This window comes from Vanacampus margaritifer, chromosome 7 (genome assembly GCF_051991255.1).
Source record: "Vanacampus margaritifer isolate UIUO_Vmar chromosome 7, RoL_Vmar_1.0, whole genome shotgun sequence".
In the NCBI taxonomy this organism is placed as follows: domain Eukaryota; kingdom Metazoa; phylum Chordata; class Actinopteri; order Syngnathiformes; family Syngnathidae; genus Vanacampus; species Vanacampus margaritifer.
This window is the reverse complement of record NC_135438.1, coordinates 28624294-28647889: the sequence shown is the minus strand read 5'-3', so window position 1 is coordinate 28647889 and position 23596 is coordinate 28624294.

The window sequence follows — 23596 nt, the reverse complement described above, 5'->3', positions numbered from 1 at the left end:
CTAGCATCCTGAAGATGATTCCAGCATTAATTTCATTGTGCTTATGCTCATTTTTAAGATTTTGACATTTTCACCTAAAGTGCACAATCAGGCTGAAATTGCGTTTAAAGCAATAAAAAGTTCATTTTGGCTCTCACACCTAAACTAAACGTTGTAGACTCAAAATTTTTGCTGTATTTAGTGTATTCTAGCATCCTGAAGATGATTCCAGCATTAATTTCATTGTGCTTATGCTCATTTTGAAGATTTTGACATTTTCACCTTAAGTGTACAATCAGGGGCTGAAAACGCGTTTAAAGCAATAAAAAGTTCATTTTGGCTCTCACACCTAAACTAAACGTTGTAGACTCAAAATTTTTGCTGTATTTAGTGTATTCTAGCATCCTGAAGATGATTCCAGCATTAATTTCATTGTGCTTATGCTCATTTTTAAGATTTTGACATTTTCACCTAAAGTGCACAATCAGGCTGAAAACGCGTTTAAAGCAATAAAAAGTTCATTTTGGCTCTCACACCTAAACTAAACGTTGTAGACTCAAAATTTTTGCTGTATTTAGTGTATTCTAGCATCCTGAAGATGATTCCAGCATTAATTTCATTGTGCTTATGCTCATTTTGAAGATTTTGACATTTTCACCTAAAGTGCACAATCAGGCTGAAAACGCATTTAAAGCAATAAAAAGTTCATTTTGGCTCTCACACCTAAACAAAACGTTGTAGACTCAACATTTTTGCTGTATTTAGTGTATTCTAGCATCCTGAAGATGATTCCAGCATTAATTTCATTGTGCTTATGCTCATTTTTAAGATTTTGACATTTTCACCTTAAGTGTACAATCAGGGGCTGAAAACGCGTTTAAAGCAATAAAAAGTTCATTTTGGCTCTCACACCTAAACTAAACGTTGTAGACTCGAAATTTTTGCTGTATTTAGTGTATTCTAGCATCCTGAAGATGATTCAAGCATTAATTTCATTGTGATTATGCTCATTTTTAAGATTTTGACATTTTCACCTAAAGTGCACAATCAGGCTGAAAACGCATTTAAAGCAATAAAAAGTTCATTTTGGCTATCACACCTAAACAAAACGTTGTAGACTCAACATTTTTGCTGTATTTAGTGTATTCTAGCATCCTGAAGATGATTCCAGCATTAATTTCATTGTGCTTATGCTCATTTTTAGGATTTTGACATTTTCACCTAAAGTGCACAATCAGGCTGAAAACGCGTTTAAAGCAATAAAAAGTTCATTTTGGCTCTCACACCTAAACTAAACGTTGTAGACTCAAAATTTTTGCTGTATTTAGTGTATTCTAGCATCCTGAAGATGATTCCAGCATTAATTTCATCGTGCTTATGCTCATTTTGAAGATTTTGACATTTTCACCTTAAGTGTACAATCAGGGGCTGAAAACGCGTTTAAAGCAATAAAAAGTTCATTTTGGCTCTCACACCTAAACTAAACGTTGTAGACTCAAAATTTTTGCTGTATTTAGTGTATTCTAGCATCCTGAAGATGATTCCAGCATTAATTTCATTGTGCTTATGCTCATTTTGAAGATTTTGACATTTTCACCTAAAGTGCACAATCAGGCTGAAAACGCATTTAAAGCCATAAAAAGTTCATTTTGGCTCTCACACCTAAACAAAACGTTGTAGACTCAACATTTTTGCTGTATTTAGTGTATTCTAGCATCCTGAAGATGATTCCAGCATTAATTTCATTGTGCTTATGCTCATTTTGAAGATTTTGACATTTTCACCTTAAGTGTACAATCAGGGGCTGAAAACGCGTTTAAAGCAATAAAAAATTCATTTTGGCTCTCACACCTAAACTAAACGTTGTAGACTCAAAATTTTTGCTGTATTTAGTGTATTCTAGCATCCTGAAGATGATTCCAGCATTAATTTCATTGTGCTTATGCTCATTTTTAAGATTTTGACATTTTCACCTAAAGTGCACAATCAGGCTGAAAACGCGTTTAAAGCAATAAAAAGTTCATTTTGGCTCTCACACCTAAACTAAACGTTGTAGACTCAAAATTTTTGCTGTATTTAGTGTATTCTAGCATCCTGAAGATGATTCCAGCATTAATTTCATTGTGCTTATGCTCATTTTGAAAATTTTGACATTTTCACCTTAAGTGTACAATCAGGGGCTGAAAACGCGTTTAAAGCAATAAAAAGTTCATTTTGGCTCTCACACCTAAAGTAAACGTTGTAGACTCAAAATTTTTGCTGTATTTAGTGTATTCTAGCATCCTGAAGATGATTCCAGCATTAATTTCATTGTGCTTATGCTCATTTTTAAGATTTTGACATTTTCACCTAAAGTGCACAATCAGGCTGAAAACGCGTTTAAAGCAATAAAAAGTTCATTTTGGCTCTCACACCTAAACTAAACGTTGTAGACTCAAAATTTTTGCTGTATTTAGTGTATTCTAGCATCCTGAAGATGATTCCAGCATTAATTTCATTGTGCTTATGCTCATTTTGAAGATTTTGACATTTTCACCTAAAGTGCACAATCAGGCTGAAAACGCATTTAAAGCCATAAAAAGTTCATTTTGGCTCTCACACCTAAACAAAACGTTGTAGACTCAACATTTTTGCTGTATTTAGTGTATTCTAGCATCCTGAAGACGATTCCAGCATTAATTTCATTGTGCTTATGCTCATTTTGAAGATTTTGACATTTTCACCTTAAGTGTACAATCAGGGGCTGAAAACGCGTTTAAAGCAATAAAAAGTTCATTTTGGCTCTCACACCAAAACTAAACGTTGTAGACTCAAAATTTTTGCTGTATTTAGTGTATTCTAGCATCCTGAAGATGATTCCAGCATTAATTTCATTGTGCTTATGCTCATTTTGAAGATTTTGACATTTTCACCTAAAGTGTACAAGCAGGGGCTGAAAAGACGTTTAAAGCAATAAAAAGTTCATTTTGGCTCTCACACCTAAACTAAACGTTGTAGACTCAAAATTTTTGCTGTATTTAGTGTATTCTAGCATCCTGAAGATGATTCCAGCATTAATTTCATTGTGCTTATGCTCATTTTGAAGATTTTGACATTTTCACCTAAAGTGCACAATCAGGCTGAAAACGCATTTAAAGCCATAAAAAGTTCATTTTGGCTCTCACACCTAAACTAAACGTTGGAGAATCAAAATTTTTGCTGTATTTAGTGTATTCTAGCATCCTGAAGATGATTCCAGCATTAATTTCATTGTGCTTATGCTCATTTTTAAGATTTTGACATTTTCACCTAAAGTGCACAATCAGGCTGAAAACGCGTTTAAAGCAATAAAAAGTTCATTTTGGCTCTCACACCTAAACTAAACGTTGTAGACTCAAAATTTTTGCTGTATTTAGTGTATTCTAGCATCCTGAAGATGATTCCAGCATTAATTTCATTGTGCTTATGCTCATTTTGAAGATTTTGACATTTTCACCTTAAGTGTACAATTAGGGGCTGAAAACGCGTTTAAAGCAATAAAAAGTTCATTTTGGCTCTCACACCTAAACTAAACGTTGTAGACTCAAACTTTTTGCTGTATTTAGTGTATTCTAGCATCCTGAAGATGATTCCAGCATTAATTTCATTGTGCTGATGCTCATTTTTAGGATTTTGACATTTTCACCTAAAGTGCACAATCAGGCTGAAAACGCGTTTAAAGCAATAAAAAGTTCATTTTGGCTCTCACACCTAAACTAAACGTTGTAGACTCAAAATTTTTGCTGTATTTAGTGTATTCTAGCATCCTGAAGATGATTCCAGCATTAATTTCATCGTGCTTATGCTCATTTTGAAGATTTTGACATTTTCACCTTAAGTGTACAATCAGGGGCTGAAAACGCGTTTAAAGCAATAAAAAGTTCATTTTGGCTCTCACACCTAAACTAAACGTTGTAGACTCAAAATTTTTGCTGTATTTAGTGTATTCTAGCATCCTGAAGATGATTCCAGCATTAATTTCATTGTGCTTATGCACATTTTGAAGATTTTGACATTTTCACCTAAAGTGCACAATCAGGCTGAAAACGCATTTAAAGCCATAAAAAGTTCATTTTGGCTCTCACACCTAAACAAAACGTTGTAGACTCAACATTTTTGCTGTATTTAGTGTATTCTAGCATCCTGAAGATGATTCCAGCATTAATTTCATTGTGCTTATGCTCATTTTTAAGATTTTGACATTTTCACCTTAAGTGTACAATCAGGGGCTGAAAACGCGTTTAAAGCAATAAAAAGTTCATTTTGGCTCTCACACCTAAACTAAACGTTGTAGACTCAAAATTTTTGCTGTATTTAGTGTATTCTAGCATCCTGAAGATGATTCCAGTATTAATTTCATTGTGCTTATGCTCATTTTTAAGATTTTGACATTTTCACCTAAAGTGCACAATCAGGCTGAAAACGCGTTTAAAGCAATAAAAAGTTCATTTTGGCTCTCACACCTAAACTAAACGTTGTAGACTCAAAATTTTTGCTGTATTTAGTGTATTCTAGCATCCTGAAGATGATTCCAGCATTAATTTCATTGTGCTTATGCTCATTTTGAAGATTTTGACATTTTCACCTAAAGTGCACAATCAGGCTGAAAACGCATTTAAAGCCATAAAAAGTTCATTTTGGCTCTCACACCTAAACAAAACGTTGTAGACTCAACATTTTTGCTGTATTTAGTGTATTCTAGCATCCTGAAGATGATTCCAGCATTAAGTTCATTGTGCTTATGCTCATTTTGAAGATTTTGACATTTTCACCTTAAGTGTACAATCAGGGGCTGAAAACGCGTTTAAAGCAATAAAAAGTTCATTTTGGCTCTCACACCTAAACTAAACGTTGTAGACTCAAAATTTTTGCTGTATTTAGTGTATTCTAGCATCCTGAAGATGATTCCAGCATTAATTTCATTGTGCTTATGCTCATTTTTAAGATTTTGACATTTTCACCTAAAGTGCACAATCAGGCTGAAAACGCGTTTAAAGCAATAAAAAGTTCATTTTGGCTCTCACACCTAAACTAAACGTTGTAGACTCAAAATTTTTGCTGTATTTAGTGTATTCTAGCATCCTGAAGATGATTCCAGCATTAATTTCATTGTGCTTATGCTCATTTTGAAGATTTTGACATTTTCACCTTAAGTGTACAATCAGGGGCTGAAAACGCGTTTAAAGCAATAAAAAGTTCATTTTGGCTCTCACACCTAAACTAAACGTTGTAGACTCAAAATTTTTGCTGTATTTAGTGTATTCTAGCATCCTGAAGATGATTCCAGCATTAATTTCATTGTGCTTATGCTCATTTTTAAGATTTTGACATTTTCACCTAAAGTGCACAATCAGGCTGAAAACGCGTTTAAAGCAATAAAAAGTTCATTTTGGCTCTCACACCTAAACTAAACGTTGTAGACTCCAAATTTTTGCTGTATTTAGTGTATTCTAGCATCCTGAAGATGATTCCAGCATTAATTTCATTGTGCTTATGCTCATTTTGAAGATTTTGACATTTTCACCTAAAGTGCACAATCAGGCTGAAAACGCATTTAAAGCAATAAAAAGTTCATTTTGGCTCTCACACCTAAACAAAACGTTGTAGACTCAACATTTTTGCTGTATTTAGTGTATTCTAGCATCCTGAAGATGATTCCAGCATTAATTTCATTGTGCTTATGCTCATTTTTAAGATTTTGACATTTTCACCTTAAGTGTACAATCAGGGGCTGAAAACGCGTTTAAAGCAATAAAAAGTTCATTTTGGCTCTCACACCTAAACTAAACGTTGTAGACTCAAAATTTTTGCTGTATTTAGTGTATTCTAGCATCCTGAAGATGATTCCAGCATTAATTTCATTGTGCTTATGCTCATTTTGAAGATTTTGACATTTTCACCTAAAGTGCACAATCAGGCTGAAAACGCATTTAAAGCCATAAAAAGTTCATTTTGGCTCTCACACCTAAACAAAACGTTGTAGACTCAACATTTTTGCTGTATTTAGTGTATTCTAGCATCCTGAAGATGATTCCAGCATTAATTTCATTGTGCTTATGCTCATTTTGAAGATTTTGACATTTTCACCTTAAGTGTACAATCAGGGGCTGAAAACGCGTTTAAAGCAATAAAAAATTCATTTTGGCTCTCACACCTAAACTAAACGTTGTAGACTCAAAATTTTTGCTGTATTTAGTGTATTCTAGCATCCTGAAGATGATTCCAGCATTAATTTCATTGTGCTTATGCTCATTTTTAAGATTTTGACATTTTCACCTAAAGTGCACAATCAGGCTGAAAACGCGTTTAAAGCAATAAAAAGTTCATTTTGGCTCTCACACCTAAACTAAACGTTGTAGACTCAAAATTTTTGCTGTATTTAGTGTATTCTAGCATCCTGAAGATGATTCCAGCATTAATTTCATTGTGCTTATGCTCATTTTGAAGATTTTGACATTTTCACCTTAAGTGTACAATCAGGGGCTGAAAACGCGTTTAAAGCAATAAAAAGTTCATTTTGGCTCTCACACCTAAACTAAACGTTGTTGACTCAAAAATTTTGCTGTATTTAGTGTATTCTAGCATCCTGAAGATGATTCCAGCATTAATTTCATTGTGCTTATGCTCATTTTTAAGATTTTGACATTTTCACCTAAAGTGCACAATCAGGCTGAAAACGCGTTTAAAGCAATAAAAAGTTCATTTTGGCTCTCACACCTAAACTAAACGTTGTAGACTCAAAATTTTTGCTGTATTTAGTGTATTCTAGCATCCTGAAGATGATTCCAGCATTAATTTCATTGTGCTTATGCTCATTTTGAAGATTTTGACATTTTCACCTAAAGTGCACAATCAGGCTGAAAACGCATTTAAAGCCATAAAAAGTTCATTTTGGCTCTCACACCTAAACAAAACGTTGTAGACTCAACATTTTTGCTGTATTTAGTGTATTCTAGCATCCTGAAGACGATTCCAGCATTAATTTCATTGTGCTTATGCTCATTTTTAAGATTTTGACATTTTCACCTTAAGTGTACAATCAGGGGCTGAAAACGCGTTTAAAGCAATAAAAAGTTCATTTTGGCTCTCACACCTAAACTAAACGTTGTAGACTCGAAATTTTTGCTGTATTTAGTGTATTCTAGCATCCTGAAGATGATTCCAGCATTAATTTCATTGTGATTATGCTCATTTTTAAGATTTTGACATTTTCACCTAAAGTGCACAATCAGGCTGAAAACGCATTTAAAGCAATAAAAAGTTCATTTTGGCTATCACACCTAAACAAAACGTTGTAGACTCAACATTTTTGCTGTATTTAGTGTATTCTAGCATCCTGAAGATGATTCCAGCATTAATTTCATTGTGCTTATGCTCATTTTTAGGATTTTGACATTTTCACCTAAAGTGCACAATCAGGCTGAAAACGCGTTTAAAGCAATAAAAAGTTCATTTTGGCTCTCACACCTAAACTAAACGTTGTAGACTCAAAATTTTTGCTGTATTTAGTGTATTCTAGCATCCTGAAGATGATTCCAGCATTAATTTCATCGTGCTTATGCTCATTTTGAAGATTTTGACATTTTCACCTTAAGTGTACAATCAGGGGCTGAAAACGCGTTTAAAGCAATAAAAAGTTCATTTTGGCTCTCACACCTAAACTAAACGTTGTAGACTCAAAATTTTTGCTGTATTTAGTGTATTCTAGCATCCTGAAGATGATTCCAGCATTAATTTCATTGTGCTTATGCACATTTTGAAGATTTTGACATTTTCACCTAAAGTGCACAATCAGGCTGAAAACGCATTTAAAGCCATAAAAAGTTCATTTTGGCTCTCACACCTAAACAAAACGTTGTAGACTCAACATTTTAGCTGTATTTAGTGTATTCTAGCATCCTGAAGATGATTCCAGCATTAATTTCATTGTGCTTATGCTCATTTTTAAGATTTTGACATTTTCACCTTAAGTGTACAATCAGGGGCTGAAAACGCGTTTAAAGCAATAAAAAGTTCATTTTGGCTCTCACACCTAAACTAAACGTTGTAGACTCAAAATTTTTGCTGTATTTAGTGTATTCTAGCATCCTGAAGATGATTCCAGCATTAATTTCATTGTGCTTATGCTCATTTTTAAGATTTTGACATTTTCACCTAAAGTGCACAATCAGGCTGAAAACGCGTTTAAAGCAATAAAAAGTTCATTTTGGCTCTCACACCTAAACTAAACGTTGTAGACTCAAAATTTTTGCTGTATTTGGTGTATTCTAGCATCCTGAAGATGATTCCAGCATTAATTTCATTGTGCTTATGCTCATTTTGAAGATTTTGACATTTTCACCTTAAGTGTACAATCAGGGGCTGAAAACGCGTTTAAAGCAATAAAAAGTTCATTTTGGCTCTCACACCTAAACTAAACGTTGTAGACTCAAAATTTTTGCTGTATTTAGTGTATTCTAGCATCCTGAAGATGATTCCAGCATTAATTTCATTGTGCTTATGCTCATTTTGAAGATTTTGACATTTTCACCTAAAGTGCACAATCAGGCTGAAAACGCATTTAAAGCCATAAAAAGTTCATTTTGGCTCTCACACCTAAACAAAACGTTGTAGACTCAACATTTTTGCTGTATTTAGTGTATTCTAGCATCCTGAAGATGATTCCAGCATTAATTTCATTGTGCTTATGCTCATTTTGAAGATTTTGACATTTTCACCTAAAGTGCACAATCAGGCTGAAAACGCATTTAAAGCAATAAAAAGTTCATTTTGGCTCTCACACCTAAACAAAACGTTGTAGACTCAACATTTTTGCTGTATTTAGTGTATTCTAGCATCCTGAAGATGATTCCAGCATTAATTTCATTGTGCTTATGCTCATTTTTAGGATTTTGACATTTTCACCTAAAGTGCACAATCAGGCTGAAAACGCGTTTAAAGCAATAAAAAGTTCATTTTGGCTCTCACACCTAAACTAAACGTTGTAGACTCAAAATTGTTGCTGTATTTAGTGTATTCTAGCATCCTGAAGATGATTCCAGCATTAATTTCATCGTGCTTATGCTCATTTTGAAGATTTTGACATTTTCACCTTAAGTGTACAATCAGGGGCTGAAAACGCGTTTAAAGCAATAAAAAGTTCATTTTGGCTCTCACACCTAAACTAAACGTTGTAGACTCAAAATTTTTGCTGTATTTAGTGTATTCTAGCATCCTGAAGATGATTCCAGCATTAATTTCATTGTGCTTATGCTCATTTTGAAGATTTTGACATTTTCACCTAAAGTGTACAATCAGGGGCTGAAAACGCGTTTAAAGCAATAAAAAGTTCATTTTGGCTCTCACACCTAAACTAAACGTTGTAGACTCAAAATTTTTGCTGTATTTAGTGTATTCTAGCATCCTGAAGATGATTCCAGCATTAATTTCATTATGCTTATGCTCATTTTGAAGATTTTGACATTTTCACCTAAAGTGTACAATCAGGCTGAAAACGCATTTAAAGCAATAAAAAGTTCATTTTGGCTCTCACACCTAAACTAAACGTTGTAGACTCAAAATTTTTGCTGTATTTAGTGTATTCTAGCATCCTGAAGATGATTCCAGCATTAATTTCATTGTGCTTATGCTCATTTTTAAGATTTTGACATTTTCACCTAAAGTGCACAATTAGGCTGAAAACGCATTTAAAGGAATAAAAAGTTCATTTTGGCACACAAACCTAAACTAAACGTTGTAGACTTAAAATTTTTGCTGTATTTAGTGTATTCTAGCATCCTGAAGATGATTCCAGCATTAATTTCATTGTGCTTATGCTCATTTTGAAGATTTTGACATTTTCACCTTAAGTGTACAATCAGGGGCTGAAAACGCGTTTAAAGCAATAAAAAGTTCATTTTGGCTCTCACACCAAAACTAAACGTTGTAGACTCAAAATTTTTGCTGTATTTAGTGTATTCTAGCATCCTGAAGATGATTCCAGCATTAATTTCATTGTGCTTATGCTCATTTTGAAGATTTTGACATTTTCACCTAAAGTGTACAAGCAGGGGCTGAAAAGACGTTTAAAGCAATAAAAAGTTCATTTTGGCTCTCACACCTAAACTAAACGTTGTAGACTCAAAATTTTTGCTGTATTTAGTGTATTCTAGCATCCTGAAGATGATTCCAGCATTAATTTCATTGTGCTTATGCTCATTTTTAAGATTTTGACATTTTCACCTAAAGTGCACAATCAGGCTGAAAACGCGTTTAAAGCAATAAAAAGTTCATTTTGGCTCTCACACCTAAACTAAACGTTGTAGACTCAAAATTTTTGCTGTATTTAGTGTATTCTAGCATCCTGAAGATGATTCCAGCATTAATTTCATTGTGCTTATGCTCATTTTTAAGATTTTGACATTTTCACCTAAAGTGCACAATCAGGCTGAAAACGCGTTTAAAGCAATAAAAAGTTCATTTTGGCTCTCACACCTAAACTAAACGTTGTAGACTCAAAATTTTTGCTGTATTTAGTGTATTCTAGCATCCTGAAGATGATTCCAGCATTAATTTCATTGTGCTTATGCTCATTTTGAAGATTTTGACATTTTCACCTTAAGTGTACAATCAGGGGCTGAAAACGCGTTTAAAGCAATAAAAAGTTCATTTTGGCTCTCACACCTAAACTAAACGTTGTAGACTCAAAATTTTTGCTGTATTTAGTGTATTCTAGCATCCTGAAGATGATTCCAGCATTAATTTCATTGTGCTTATGCTCATTTTTAAGATTTTGACATTTTCACCTAAAGTGCACAATCAGGCTGAAAACGCGTTTAAAGCAATAAAAAGTTCATTTTGGCTCTCACACCTAAACTAAACGTTGTAGACTCCAAATTTTTGCTGTATTTAGTGTATTCTAGCATCCTGAAGATGATTCCAGCATTAATTTCATTGTGCTTATGCTCATTTTGAAGATTTTGACATTTTCACCTAAAGTGCACAATCAGGCTGAAAACGCATTTAAAGCAATAAAAAGTTCATTTTGGCTCTCACACCTAAACAAAACGTTGTAGACTCAACATTTTTGCTGTATTTAGTGTATTCTAGCATCCTGAAGATGATTCCAGCATTAATTTCATTGTGCTTATGCTCATTTTTAAGATTTTGACATTTTCACCTTAAGTGTACAATCAGGGGCTGAAAACGCGTTTAAAGCAATAAAAAGTTCATTTTGGCTCTCACACCTAAACTAAACGTTGTAGACTCAAAATTTTTGCTGTATTTAGTGTATTCTAGCATCCTGAAGATGATTCCAGCATTAATTTCATTGTGCTTATGCTCATTTTGAAGATTTTGACATTTTCACCTAAAGTGCACAATCAGGCTGAAAACGCATTTAAAGCCATAAAAAGTTCATTTTGGCTCTCACACCTAAACAAAACGTTGTAGACTCAACATTTTTGCTGTATTTAGTGTATTCTAGCATCCTGAAGATGATTCCAGCATTAATTTCATTGTGCTTATGCTCATTTTGAAGATTTTGACATTTTCACCTTAAGTGTACAATCAGGGGCTGAAAACGCGTTTAAAGCAATAAAAAATTCATTTTGGCTCTCACACCTAAACTAAACGTTGTAGACTCAAAATTTTTGCTGTATTTAGTGTATTCTAGCATCCTGAAGATGATTCCAGCATTAATTTCATTGTGCTTATGCTCATTTTTAAGATTTTGACATTTTCACCTAAAGTGCACAATCAGGCTGAAAACGCGTTTAAAGCAATAAAAAGTTCATTTTGGCTCTCACACCTAAACTAAACGTTGTAGACTCAAAATTTTTGCTGTATTTAGTGTATTCTAGCATCCTGAAGATGATTCCAGCATTAATTTCATTGTGCTTATGCTCATTTTGAAGATTTTGACATTTTCACCTTAAGTGTACAATCAGGGGCTGAAAACGCGTTTAAAGCAATAAAAAGTTCATTTTGGCTCTCACACCTAAACTAAACGTTGTTGACTCAAAATTTTTGCTGTATTTAGTGTATTCTAGCATCCTGAAGATGATTCCAGCATTAATTTCATTGTGCTTATGCTCATTTTTAAGATTTTGACATTTTCACCTAAAGTGCACAATCAGGCTGAAAACGCGTTTAAAGCAATAAAAAGTTCATTTTGGCTCTCACACCTAAACTAAACGTTGTAGACTCAAAATTTTTGCTGTATTTAGTGTATTCTAGCATCCTGAAGATGATTCCAGCATTAATTTCATTGTGCTTATGCTCATTTTGAAGATTTTGACATTTTCACCTAAAGTGCACAATCAGGCTGAAAACGCATTTAAAGCCATAAAAAGTTCATTTTGGCTCTCACACCTAAACAAAACGTTGTAGACTCAACATTTTTGCTGTATTTAGTGTATTCTAGCATCCTGAAGACGATTCCAGCATTAATTTCATTGTGCTTATGCTCATTTTTAAGATTTTGACATTTTCACCTTAAGTGTACAATCAGGGGCTGAAAACGCGTTTAAAGCAATAAAAAGTTCATTTTGGCTCTCACACCTAAACTAAACGTTGTAGACTCGAAATTTTTGCTGTATTTAGTGTATTCTAGCATCCTGAAGATGATTCCAGCATTAATTTCATTGTGATTATGCTCATTTTTAAGATTTTGACATTTTCACCTAAAGTGCACAATCAGGCTGAAAACGCATTTAAAGCAATAAAAAGTTCATTTTGGCTATCACACCTAAACAAAACGTTGTAGACTCAACATTTTTGCTGTATTTAGTGTATTCTAGCATCCTGAAGATGATTCCAGCATTAATTTCATTGTGCTTATGCTCATTTTTAGGATTTTGACATTTTCACCTAAAGTGCACAATCAGGCTGAAAACGCGTTTAAAGCAATAAAAAGTTCATTTTGGCTCTCACACCTAAACTAAACGTTGTAGACTCAAAATTTTTGCTGTATTTAGTGTATTCTAGCATCCTGAAGATGATTCCAGCATTAATTTCATCGTGCTTATGCTCATTTTGAAGATTTTGACATTTTCACCTTAAGTGTACAATCAGGGGCTGAAAACGCGTTTAAAGCAATAAAAAGTTCATTTTGGCTCTCACACCTAAACTAAACGTTGTAGACTCAAAATTTTTGCTGTATTTAGTGTATTCTAGCATCCTGAAGATGATTCCAGCATTAATTTCATTGTGCTTATGCACATTTTGAAGATTTTGACATTTTCACCTAAAGTGCACAATCAGGCTGAAAACGCATTTAAAGCCATAAAAAGTTCATTTTGGCTCTCACACCTAAACAAAACGTTGTAGACTCAACATTTTAGCTGTATTTAGTGTATTCTAGCATCCTGAAGATGATTCCAGCATTAATTTCATTGTGCTTATGCTCATTTTTAAGATTTTGACATTTTCACCTTAAGTGTACAATCAGGGGCTGAAAACGCGTTTAAAGCAATAAAAAGTTCATTTTGGCTCTCACACCTAAACTAAACGTTGTAGACTCAAAATTTTTGCTGTATTTAGTGTATTCTAGCATCCTGAAGATGATTCCAGCATTAATTTCATTGTGCTTATGCTCATTTTTAAGATTTTGACATTTTCACCTAAAGTGCACAATCAGGCTGAAAACGCGTTTAAAGCAATAAAAAGTTCATTTTGGCTCTCACACCTAAACTAAACGTTGTAGACTCAAAATTTTTGCTGTATTTGGTGTATTCTAGCATCCTGAAGATGATTCCAGCATTAATTTCATTGTGCTTATGCTCATTTTGAAGATTTTGACATTTTCACCTTAAGTGTACAATCAGGGGCTGAAAACGCGTTTAAAGCAATAAAAAGTTCATTTTGGCTCTCACACCTAAACTAAACGTTGTAGACTCAAAATTTTTGCTGTATTTAGTGTATTCTAGCATCCTGAAGATGATTCCAGCATTAATTTCATTGTGCTTATGCTCATTTTGAAGATTTTGACATTTTCACCTAAAGTGCACAATCAGGCTGAAAACGCATTTAAAGCCATAAAAAGTTCATTTTGGCTCTCACACCTAAACAAAACGTTGTAGACTCAACATTTTTGCTGTATTTAGTGTATTCTAGCATCCTGAAGATGATTCCAGCATTAATTTCATTGTGCTTATGCTCATTTTGAAGATTTTGACATTTTCACCTAAAGTGCACAATCAGGCTGAAAACGCATTTAAAGCCATAAAAAGTTCATTTTGGCTCTCACACCTAAACAAAACGTTGTAGACTCAACATTTTTGCTGTATTTAGTGTATTCTAGCATCCTGAAGATGATTCAAGCATTAATTTCATTGTGCTTATGCTCATTTTTAGGATTTTGACATTTTCACCTAAAGTGCACAATCAGGCTGAAAACGCGTTTAAAGCAATAAAAAGTTCATTTTGGCTCTCACACCTAAACTAAACGTTGTAGACTCAAAATTGTTGCTGTATTTAGTGTATTCTAGCATCCTGAAGATGATTCCAGCATTAATTTCATCGTGCTTATGCTCATTTTGAAGATTTTGACATTTTCACCTTAAGTGTACAATCAGGGGCTGAAAACGCGTTTAAAGCAATAAAAAGTTCATTTTGGCTCTCACACCTAAACTAAACGTTGTAGACTCAAAATTTTTGCTGTATTTAGTGTATTCTAGCATCCTGAAGATGATTCCAGCATTAATTTCATTGTGCTTATGCTCATTTTGAAGATTTTGACATTTTCACCTAAAGTGTACAATCAGGGGCTGAAAACGCGTTTAAAGCAATAAAAAGTTCATTTTGGCTCTCACACCTAAACTAAACGTTGTAGACTCAAAATTTTTGCTGTATTTAGTGTATTCTAGCATCCTGAAGATGATTCCAGCATTAATTTCATTATGCTTATGCTCATTTTGAAGATTTTGACATTTTCACCTAAAGTGTACAATCAGGCTGAAAACGCATTTAAAGCAATAAAAAGTTCATTTTGGCTCTCACACCTAAACTAAACGTTGTAGACTCAAAATTTTTGCTGTATTTAGTGTATTCTAGCATCCTGAAGATGATTCCAGCATTAATTTCATTGTGCTTATGCTCATTTTTAAGATTTTGACATTTTCACCTAAAGTGCACAATTAGGCTGAAAACGCATTTAAAGGAATAAAAAGTTCATTTTGGCACACAAATCTAAACTAAACGTTGTAGACTTAAAATTTTTGCTGTATTTAGTGTATTCTAGCATCCTGAAGATGATTCCAGCATTAATTTCATTGTGCTTATGCTCATTTTGAAGATTTTGACATTTTCACCTTAAGTGTACAATCAGGGGCTGAAAACGCGTTTAAAGCAATAAAAAGTTCATTTTGGCTCTCACACCAAAACTAAACGTTGTAGACTCAAAATTTTTGCTGTATTTAGTGTATTCTAGCATCCTGAAGATGATTCCAGCATTAATTTCATTGTGCTTATGCTCATTTTGAAGATTTTGACATTTTCACCTAAAGTGTACAAGCAGGGGCTGAAAAGACGTTTAAAGCAATAAAAAGTTCATTTTGGCTCTCACACCTAAACTAAACGTTGTAGACTCAAAATTTTTGCTGTATTTAGTGTATTCTAGCATCCTGAAGATGATTCCAGCATTAATTTCATTGTGCTTATGCTCATTTTTAAGATTTTGACATTTTCACCTAAAGTGCACAATCAGGCTGAAAACGCGTTTAAAGCAATAAAAAGTTCATTTTGGCTCTCACACCTAAACTAAACGTTGTAGACTCAAAATTTTTGCTGTATTTAGTGTATTCTAGCATCCTGAAGATGATTCCAGCATTAATTTCATTGTGCTTATGCTCATTTTGAAGATTTTGACATTTTCACCTAAAGTGCACAATCAGGCTGAAAACGCATTTAAAGCCATAAAAAGTTCATTTTGGCTCTCACACCTAAACTAAACGTTGGAGAATCAAAATTTTTGCTGTATTTAGTGTATTCTAGCATCCTGAAGATGATTCCAGCATTAATTTCATTGTGCTTATGCTCATTTTTAAGATTTTGACATTTTCACCTAAAGTGCACAATCAGGCTGAAAACGCGTTTAAAGGAATAAAAAGTTCATTTTGGCACACAAACCTAAACTAAACGTTGTAGACTCAAAATTTTTGCTGTATTTAGTGTATTCTAGCATCCTGAAGATGATTCCAGCATTAATTTCATTGTGCTTATGCTCATTTTGAAGATTTTGACATTTTCACCTTAAGTGTACAATCAGGGGCTGAAAACGCGTTTAAAGCAATAAAAAGTTCATTTTGGCTCTCACACCAAAACTAAACGTTGTAGACTCAAAATTTTTGCTGTATTTAGTGTATTCTAGCATCCTGAAGATGATTCCAGCATTAATTTCATTGTGCTTATGCTCATTTTGAAGATTTTGACATTTTCACCTAAAGTGTACAAGCAGGGGCTGAAAAGACGTTTAAAGCAATAAAAAGTTCATTTTGGCTCTCACACCTAAACTAAACGTTGTAGACTCAAAATTTTTGCTGTATTTAGTGTATTCTAGCATCCTGAAGATGATTCCAGCATTAATTTCATTGTGCTTATGCTCATTTTTAAGATTTTGACATTTTCACCTAAAGTGCACAATCAGGCTGAAAACGCGTTTAAAGCAATAAAAAGTTCATTTTGGCTCTCACACCTAAACTAAACGTTGTAGACTCAAAATTTTTGCTGTATTTAGTGTATTCTAGCATCCTGAAGATGATTCCAGCATTAATTTCATTGTGCTTATGCTCATTTTGAAGATTTTGACATTTTCACCTAAAGTGCACAATCAGGCTGAAAACGCATTTAAAGCCATAAAAAGTTCATTTTGGCTCTCACACCTAAACTAAACGTTGTAGACTCGAAATTTTTGCTGTATTTAGTGTATTCTAGCATCCTGAAGATGATTCCAGCATTAATTTCATTGTGATTATGCTCATTTTTAAGATTTTGACATTTTCACCTAAAGTGCACAATCAGGCTGAAAACGCATTTAAAGCAATAAAAAGTTCATTTTGGCTATCACACCTAAACAAAACGTTGTAGACTCAACATTTTTGCTGTATTTAGTGTATTCTAGCATCCTGAAGATGATTCCAGCATTAATTTCATTGTGCTTATGCTCATTTTTAGGATTTTGACATTTTCACCTAAAGTGCACAATCAGGCTGAAAACGCGTTTAAAGCAATAAAAAGTTCATTTTGGCTCTCACACCTAAACTAAACGTTGTAGACTCAAAATTTTTGCTGTATTTAGTGTATTCTAGCATCCTGAAGATGATTCCAGCATTAATTTCATCGTGCTTATGCTCATTTTGAAGATTTTGACATTTTCACCTTAAGTGTACAATCAGGGGCTGAAAACGCGTTTAAAGCAATAAAAAGTTCATTTTGGCTCTCACACCTAAACTAAACGTTGTAGACTCAAAATTTTTGCTGTATTTAGTGTATTCTAGCATCCTGAAGATGATTCCAGCATTAATTTCATTGTGCTTATGCACATTTTGAAGATTTTGACATTTTCACCTAAAGTGCACAATCAGGCTGAAAACGCATTTAAAGCCATAAAAAGTTCATTTTGGCTCTCACACCTAAACAAAACGTTGTAGACTCAACATTTTTGCTGTATTTAGTGTATTCTAGCATCCTGAAGATGATTCCAGCATTAATTTCATTGTGCTTATGCTCATTTTGAAGATTTTGACATTTTCACCTTAAGTGTACAATCAGGGGCTGAAAACGCGTTTAAAGCAATAAAAAGTTCATTTTGGCTCTCACACCTAAACTAAACGTTGTAGACTCAAAATTTTTGCTGTATTTAGTGTATTCTAGCATCCTGAAGATGATTCCAGCATTAATTTCATTGTGCTTATGCTCATTTTGAAGATTTTGACATTTTCACCTAAAGTGTACAAGCAGGGGCTGAAAAGACGTTTAAAGCAATAAAAAGTTCATTTTGGCTCTCACACCTAAACTAAACGTTGTAGACTCAAAATTTTTGCTGTATTTAGTGTATTCTAGCATCCTGAAGATGATTCCAGCATTAATTTCATTGTGCTTATGCTCATTTTGAAGATTTTGACATTTTCACCTAAAGTGCACAATCAGGCTGAAAACGCGTTTAAAGCAATAAAAAGTTCATTTTGGCTCTCACACCTAAACAAAACGTTGTAGACTCAACATTTTTGCTGTATTTAGTGTATTCTAGCATCCTGAAGATGATTCCAGCATTAATTTCATTGTGCTTATGCTCATTTTGAAGATTTTGACATTTTCACCTTAAGTGTACAATCAGGGGCTGAAAACGCGTTTAAAGCAATAAAAAATTCATTTTGGCTCTCACACCTAAACTAAACGTTGTAGACTCAAAATTTTTGCTGTATTTAGTGTATTCTAGCATCCTGAAGATGATTCCAGCATTAATTTCATTGTGCTTATGCTCATTTTTAAGATTTTGACATTTTCACCTAAAGTGCACAATCAGGCTGAAAACGCGTTTAAAGCAATAAAAAGTTCATTTTGGCTCTCACACCTAAACTAAACGTTGTAGACTCAAAATTTTTGCTGTATTTAGTGTATTCTAGCATCCTGAAGATGATTCCAGCATTAATTTCATTGTGCTTATGCTCATTTTGAAGATTTTGACATTTTCACCTTAAGTGTACAATCAGGGGCTGAAAACGCGTTTAAAGCAATAAAAAGTTCATTTTGGCTCTCACACCTAAACTAAACGTTGTTGACTCAAAATTTTTGCTGTATTTAGTGTATTCTAGCATCCTGAAGATGATTCCAGCATTAATTTCATTGTGCTTATGCTCATTTTTAAGATTTTGACATTTTCACCTAAAGTGCACAATCAGGCTGAAAACGCGTTTAAAGCAATAAAAAGTTCATTTTGGCTCTCACACCTAAACTAAACGTTGTAGACTCAAAATTTTTGCTGTATTTAGTGTATTCTAGCATCCTGAAGATGATTCCAGCATTAATTTCATTGTGCTTATGCTCATTTTGAAGATTTTGACATTTTCACCTAAAGTGCACAATCAGGCTGAAAACGCATTTAAAGCCATAAAAAGTTCATTTTGGCTCTCACACCTAAACAAAACGTTGTAGACTCAACATTTTTGCTGTATTTAGTGTATTCTAGCATCCTGAAGACGATTCCAGCATTAATTTCATTGTGCTTATGCTCATTTTTAAGATTTTGACATTTTCACCTTAAGTGTACAATCAGGGGCTGAAAACGCGTTTAAAGCAATAAAAAGTTCATTTTGGCTCTCACACCTAAACTAAACGTTGTAGACTCGAAATTTTTGCTGTATTTAGTGTATTCTAGCATCCTGAAGATGATTCCAGCATTAATTTCATTGTGATTATGCTCATTTTTAAGATTTTGACATTTTCACCTAAAGTGCACAATCAGGCTGAAAACGCATTTAAAGCAATAAAAAGTTCATTTTGGCTATCACACCTAAACAAAACGTTGTAGACTCAACATTTTTGCTGTATTTAGTGTATTCTAGCATCCTGAAGATGATTCCAGCATTAATTTCATTGTGCTTATGCTCATTTTTAGGATTTTGACATTTTCACCTAAAGTGCACAATCAGGCTGAAAACGCGTTTAAAGCAATAAAAAGTTCATTTTGGCTCTCACACCTAAACTAAACGTTGTAGACTCAAAATTTTTGCTGTATTTAGTGTATTCTAGCATCCTGAAGATGATTCCAGCATTAATTTCATCGTGCTTATGCTCATTTTGAAGATTTTGACATTTTCACCTTAAGTGTACAATCAGGGGCTGAAAACGCGTTTAAAGCAATAAAAAGTTCATTTTGGCTCTCACACCTAAACTAAACGTTGTAGACTCAAAATTTTTGCTGTATTTAGTGTATTCTAGCATCCTGAAGATGATTCCAGCATTAATTTCATTGTGCTTATGCACATTTTGAAGATTTTGACATTTTCACCTAAAGTGCACAATCAGGCTGAAAACGCATTTAAAGCCATAAAAAGTTCATTTTGGCTCTCACACCTAAACAAAACGTTGTAGACTCAACATTTTAGCTGTATTTAGTGTATTCTAGCATCCTGAAGATGATTCCAGCATTAATTTCATTGTGCTTATGCTCATTTTTAAGATTTTGACATTTTCACCTTAAGTGTACAATCAGGGGCTGAAAACGCGTTTAAAGCAATAAAAAGTTCATTTTGGCTCTCACACCTAAACTAAACGTTGTAGACTCAAAATTTTTGCTGTATTTAGTGTATTCTAGCATCCTGAAGATGATTCCAGCATTAATTTCATTGTGCTTATGCTCATTTTTAAGATTTTGACATTTTCACCTAAAGTGCACAATCAGGCTGAAAACGCGTTTAAAGCAATAAAAAGTTCATTTTGGCTCTCACACCTAAACTAAACGTTGTAGACTCAAAATTTTTGCTGTATTTGGTGTATTCTAGCATCCTGAAGATGATTCCAGCATTAATTTCATTGTGCTTATGCTCATTTTGAAGATTTTGACATTTTCACCTTAAGTGTACAATCAGGGGCTGAAAACGCGTTTAAAGCAATAAAAAGTTCATTTTGGCTCTCACACCTAAACTAAACGTTGTAGACTCAAAATTTTTGCTGTATTTAGTGTATTCTAGCATCCTGAAGATGATTCCAGCATTAATTTCATTGTGCTTATGCTCATTTTGAAGATTTTGACATTTTCACCTAAAGTGCACAATCAGGCTGAAAACGCATTTAAAGCCATAAAAAGTTCATTTTGGCTCTCACACCTAAACAAAACGTTGTAGACTCAACATTTTTGCTGTATTTAGTGTATTCTAGCATCCTGAAGATGATTCCAGCATTAATTTCATTGTGCTTATGCTCATTTTGAAGATTTTGACATTTTCACCTAAAGTGCACAATCAGGCTGAAAACGCATTTAAAGCCATAAAAAGTTCATTTTGGCTCTCACACCTAAACAAAACGTTGTAGACTCAACATTTTTGCTGTATTTAGTGTATTCTAGCATCCTGAAGATGATTCCAGCATTAATTTCATTGTGCTTATGCTCATTTTTAGGATTTTGACATTTTCACCTAAAGTGCACAATCAGGCTGAAAACGCGTTTAAAGCAATAAAAAGTTCATTTTGGCTCTCACACCTAAACTAAACGTTGTAGACTCAAAATTGTTGCTGTATTTAGTGTATTCTAGCATCCTGAAGATGATTCCAGCATTAATTTCATCGTGCTTATGCTCATTTTGAAGATTTTGACATTTTCACCTTAAGTGTACAATCAGGGGCTGAAAACGCGTTTAAAGCAATAAAAAGTTCATTTTGGCTCTCACACCTAAACTAAACGTTGTAGACTCAAAATTTTTGCTGTATTTAGTGTATTCTAGCATCCTGAAGATGATTCCAGCATTAATTTCATTGTGCTTATGCTCATTTTGAAGATTTTGACATTTTCACCTAAAGTGTACAATCAGGGGCTGAAAACGCGTTTAAAGCAATAAAAAGTTCATTTTGGCTCTCACACCTAAACTAAACGTTGTAGACTCAAAATTTTTGCTGTATTTAGTGTATTCTAGCATCCTGAAGATGATTCCAGCATTAATTTCATTATGCTTATGCTCATTTTGAAGATTTTGACATTTTCACCTAAAGTGTACAATCAGGCTGAAAACGCATTTAAAGCAATAAAAAGTTCATTTTGGCTCTCACACCTAAACTAAACGTTGTAGACTCAAAATTTTTGCTGTATTTAGTGTATTCTAGCATCCTGAAGATGATTCCAGCATTAATTTCATTGTGCTTATGCTCATTTTTAAGATTTTGACATTTTCACCTAAAGTGCACAATTAGGCTGAAAACGCATTTAAAGGAATAAAAAGTTCATTTTGGCACACAAACCTAAACTAAACGTTGTAGACTTAAAATTTTTGCTGTATTTAGTGTATTCTAGCATCCTGAAGATGATTCCAGCATTAATTTCATTGTGCTTATGCTCATTTTGAAGATTTTGACATTTTCACCTTAAGTGTACAATCAGGGGCTGAAAACGCGTTTAAAGCAATAAAAAGTTCATTTTGGCTCTCACACCAAAACTAAACGTTGTAGACTCAAAATTTTTGCTGTATTTAGTGTATTCTAGCATCCTGAAGATGATTCCAGCATTAATTTCATTGTGCTTATGCTCATTTTGAAGATTTTGACATTTTCACCTAAAGTGTACAAGCAGGGGCTGAAAAGACGTTTAAAGCAATAAAAAGTTCATTTTGGCTCTCACACCTAAACTAAACGTTGTAGACTCAAAATTTTTGCTGTATTTAGTGTATTCTAGCATCCTGAAGATGATTCCAGCATTAATTTCATTGTGCTTATGCTCATTTTTAAGATTTTGACATTTTCACCTAAAGTGCACAATCAGGCTGAAAACGCGTTTAAAGCAATAAAAAGTTCATTTTGGCTCTCACACCTAAACTAAACGTTGTAGACTCAAAATTTTTGCTGTATTTAGTGTATTCTAGCATCCTGAAGATGATTCCAGCATTAATTTCATTGTGCTTATGCTCATTTTTAAGATTTTGACATTTTCACCTAAAGTGCACAATCAGGCTGAAAACGCGTTTAAAGCAATAAAAAGTTCATTTTGGCTCTCACACCTAAACTAAACGTTGTAGACTCAAAATTTTTGCTGTATTTAGTGTATTCTAGCATCCTGAAGATGATTCCAGCATTAATTTCATTGTGCTTATGCTCATTTTGAAGATTTTGACATTTTCACCTTAAGTGTACAATCAGGGGCTGAAAACGCGTTTAAAGCAATAAAAAGTTCATTTTGGCTCTCACATCTAAACTAAACGTTGTAGACTCAAAATTTTTGCTGTATTTAGTGTATTCTAGCATCCTGAAGATGATTCCAGCATTAATTTCATTGTGCTTATGCTCATTTTTAAGATTTTGACATTTTCACCTAAAGTGCACAATCAGGCTGAAAACGCGTTTAAAGCAATAAAAAGTTCATTTTGGCTCTCACACCTAAACTAAACGTTGTAGACTCCAAATTTTTGCTGTATTTAGTGTATTCTAGCATCCTGAAGATGATTCCAGCATTAATTTCATTGTGCTTATGCTCATTTTGAAGATTTTGACATTTTCACCTAAAGTGCACAATCAGGCTGAAAACGCATTTAAAGCAATAAAAAGTTCATTTTGGCTCTCACACCTAAACAAAACGTTGTAGACTCAACATTTTTGCTGTATTTAGTGTATTCTAGCATCCTGAAGATGATTCCAGCATTAATTTCATTGTGCTTATGCTCATTTTTAAGATTTTGACATTTTCACCTTAAGTGTACAATCAGGGGCTGAAAACGCGTTTAAAGCAATAAAAAGTTCATTTTGGCTCTCACACCTAAACTAAACGTTGTAGACTCAAAATTTTTGCTGTATTTAGTGTATTCTAGCATCCTGAAGATGATTCCAGCATTAATTTCATTGTGCTTATGCTCATTTTGAAGATTTTGACATTTTCACCTAAAGTGCACAATCAGGCTGAAAACGCATTTAAAGCCATAAA